The sequence below is a fragment of the Centropristis striata genome, chromosome 3 (genome assembly GCF_030273125.1).
Source record: "Centropristis striata isolate RG_2023a ecotype Rhode Island chromosome 3, C.striata_1.0, whole genome shotgun sequence".
Classification (NCBI taxonomy): Eukaryota; Metazoa; Chordata; class Actinopteri; order Perciformes; family Serranidae; genus Centropristis; species Centropristis striata.
This window is the reverse complement of record NC_081519.1, coordinates 1,541,348-1,544,868: the sequence shown is the minus strand read 5'-3', so window position 1 is coordinate 1,544,868 and position 3,521 is coordinate 1,541,348. Positions and strand designations below refer to the sequence as shown.

Here is a 3,521-nt window from a genome sequence, read left to right as displayed (position 1 = left end):
TGGTCAATTTGTGTCTTTTTTTGGTCCATTTATGTCTTTTTTTGGTCAATTTATGTCTTTTTTTGGTCAATTTGTGTCTTTTTTGGTCCATTTATGTCTTTTTTTGGTCAATTCGTGTCTTTTTTTTCCGTTTATGGAGTGATATTGATAAATGAACACGTGTCACCTCTTCTGTTCAGGGTCTGATTGACTCCAACAGTATCTACAGGATCTGCAGTATATTCCAGCTGATTTCTTACGTTGCAGCTGTTTAAAGGCTTCAATACAGCACTGTTTTCATGAATATGTATTTAAAGACTGCCTTTTTAACAACTTTGCAAAGGCACTTACAGAACCAGAAATCTTGAAAAGAAATAACAACTACACAATTACAAAAAACAAACAACTTTCCTTTTAATATTGCATTTTCTGGCATTTTCTTCTCATATGCCCTACTACTTCATATTCTGGTCAGTAAATCAATCTGATTCTCAGTTCTGCTTCACCAAATGCAGAAAAAACAATCTTGACATAGTCACATATAGTTCAGACTGCATGTTTACAAGAGCAGAGACATGTCAGGAAATATTCTCAGCATGCAGCCAGTTCCACATCTGCAGGAACAACAACCAGTCTGCTGATATTACACATCAGGGACCAGAACAGGACCTGACAGAGGAACAAACCAGACCTGGCAGCTCCTCCTGGTCTGCTCCATCAGGACCACAGTCAAACAGGCTGCTGGAGAGGGTGTGTGTGTGTGTGTGTGTGTGTGTGTGTGTGTGTGTGTGTGTGTGTGGTCTTGTTCTTCCTACATAGTGAGGACCAGAACACGTTTTTAACAAACAGAGTGAGGACATTTTTGCAAAGTGAGGACTTTTCGGCCGGTCCTCACTTCTTTAAAGGCTGTTTTTTTGAGATTTCAGACTTTGTTTTAAGGGTTAAAGGTTACATGATAATGATAATTAACTGAAACTGTATTGTGTGGTTACAAAACTAACTAAAATTATAGTGAAAATGTCCTTCGTTTTCGTCTTTGTCAACTTTTTTCATACATAATGAAGATGGATCAGACAAAGGAAATAAAGGCAAAATTTACTGTGACCTCTTTTAATCTCCCACCCAACAAATACCCCATTACAAAAAACTAAAACTAATAAAAACTAAACTAAAACTAAAGCATTTCCCCAAAAAAAGACTTAACTAAAACTAGCAACCTAAAATATCACAATATTTCTATCTATTTTTTTCGATAACGATATTCTTGACAATATTAAAAAAAAATATATAAAGAAAATATGACTTTTTTAGTCTGTATAAATAAATAAAAACATGTTATATTTTTTTACATTTGTAAAAACAACAAATACCTAATTAAAACTAGCAAACTCACTCTAAAAACTCATTAAAACTAACTGAAATTTAAAACAAAAATTCACAACAAAATTAAAACTAAAACTAATGAAAAATCCAAAACTATTATAACCTTGATAGGGAATTCACTATTACAATGAGGGTCCTCACAAAGATAGAAGTACAAGAATGTGTGTGTGTGTGTGTGTGTGTGTGTGTGTGTGTGTGTGTGTGTGTGTGTTTGGTTGTAAACAGACATTCGCACACAAAGAAACTACACGAGATTCACACCAGAGATCACTGTTTGGCAGAAACAGTCCCAACAGCAACACGAGCAGTTCCTTGGATGAAGATGTGTCCTTGCAAACACCTGCCTGCATCATCATCATCATCATCATCATCATGATCCCAGCAGCAGCAGCAGCATCATCATCCTCACCTCGCTGCGTGCTGGCATGCTGCATGCGCAACATTCAAGTTTTAAGAGACACGTAAATCCCATTTGGCTTTTATTTAAAAAGGGGGGCAAAAAAATAAAAAATCAAACTGCAAGATTGAGATAAAAGAGGGCAAACAGAAGAAAGAAACAGACGAAAATCAAAATAAATCTCGTAAGATCACAGAGAGGAAAGAGACATCTGCGGTGTTAAAATGAAAAGAGAATAATAAAAATTAAAGAACTGAAAATAAACACAAGAAAAGGCAAAAGGTGGGTTTTTTTCTCTCCCAGCGAGAGGAAAAAGCTCAGGTAGAGACTCGTGGGACAAACAGAAGAGAGACAGAAATCCAACCAGCCGCAAAAAATATAAAAATAAAAACCAGAGGCGAATCAGCAGCAAAGAAAGAAAGAGATTAGAAAAGAGGAAGAGAAAACTGACCTACCAACGGAGGAGGCAAAAACGCCGAAAGAGGCTGAAGCAAGAGGGGAAGAAGAAGAAGAAGCGGCTCGGTGAGGCTCGGGGTGCGCTCGGTTACCGGGCTGGAGCTCCGACTGCGCGCCGGTCAGTGGGGCGGTGATAAAGAGCAGCAGAGAGCCGACTGGAGCGAACCACTGCGCGCTGGCAGGCGGGGGGAGGCCGGGCGGGCGGCGGGCGGAGCGGCCGCTGGGAGCTCCGTGCGTAATTTGGCACCTCGCTAAAAAGCGCACCGACGGAGCCAGAAAGGCTCTTAAAGAGACAGTACATCCAACGGTTCATTCAGGAAACATGCCGGATTGTTCCTCGCTACAATAACACGTGCACTCCTGCGCCAATACAGCTGTTAATGCAGTCTGGATCAAACTCCTCCATTAGCTCTGACAGGGACGCAGCACACACACACACACACACACACACACACACACACACACACACACAAAGCCCACATGTCCCACTCCGCAGCTGATCTGCTCACCTGTTAGTTGTATCGTTATTTTTCACGCTTCAACAGTTTCAGCAGCTCACCTGAGCGTGTCGGCGGGTTCCTGCATTCAAACAGAGGCGCTGTGTGTCCAATCAGCTGCTACATCCCGGAGGTGAAACAGTCACGTGGTTTCAAGTAAGAATTGGAGAAAAAGCAAAAACAGCCCCAACTGAGTATAGAGTCATATAGATGGACACAATAACAGAAAGAGAGACAATGGAGAATTTTACGGGGGGGATTTTTGGTGATTTTGTGTCTTTTCTTGTCATTTTTGGTCAATATGTGTCTTCTTTTGTCATTTTGTGTCTTTTTTCGGTCAAGTGGTGGGGTTTTTTGGTCATTTTGCATCTTTTGGGGGCATTCTGTGCCTTTTTTGGTCAATCTGCATCTTTTTTTGGGTCATTTTATGTCTTTTTGTGGTCAACTTGTGTCTTCATTGTTGCCATTTTGCATCTTCTTTGGTTAATTTGTTTCTTTTTTTCTTTTATGGAGTGATGTTGATAAATGAACATGTGTCACCTCTTCTTTTGAGGGTCAAATTGACCCCAACAGTATCTACAGGTACATCTCAATAAGTTAGAATATGATGAAAAGTCCATTTCCAGTAGTTCAAGTCAAACTGCCCAAATAGAGTAAAGATGGACACAATAACAGAAAGAGAGACAATGGAGAATTTTACGGGGGGGATTTTTGGTGATTTTGTGTCTTTTCTTGTCATTTTTGGTCAATTTATGTCTTCTTTTGTCATTTCGTGTCTGTTGTGGTCAAGTTGTGTCTTATTTTGTCAT

At 39.9% G+C, this 3,521-nt stretch overlaps 1 protein-coding gene across 2 annotated transcripts in view; it reads right to left on the bottom strand.

The window, feature by feature from the left end:
• Positions 1 to 2,631, bottom strand: part of raly (RALY heterogeneous nuclear ribonucleoprotein) — a 216,564-nt gene extending 213,933 nt beyond the window's left edge. Inside the window, exon 1 of one of the 2 annotated variants that reach the window (XM_059329979.1) lies at positions 2,211 to 2,631. The gene's annotated coding sequence lies outside the window, so the exon portion shown is untranslated. The remainder of the gene's footprint in view (positions 1 to 2,210) is intronic. The other variant, XM_059329980.1, reaches the window with a different exon arrangement.
• Between the last annotated feature and the right edge of the window lie 890 nt (positions 2,632 to 3,521).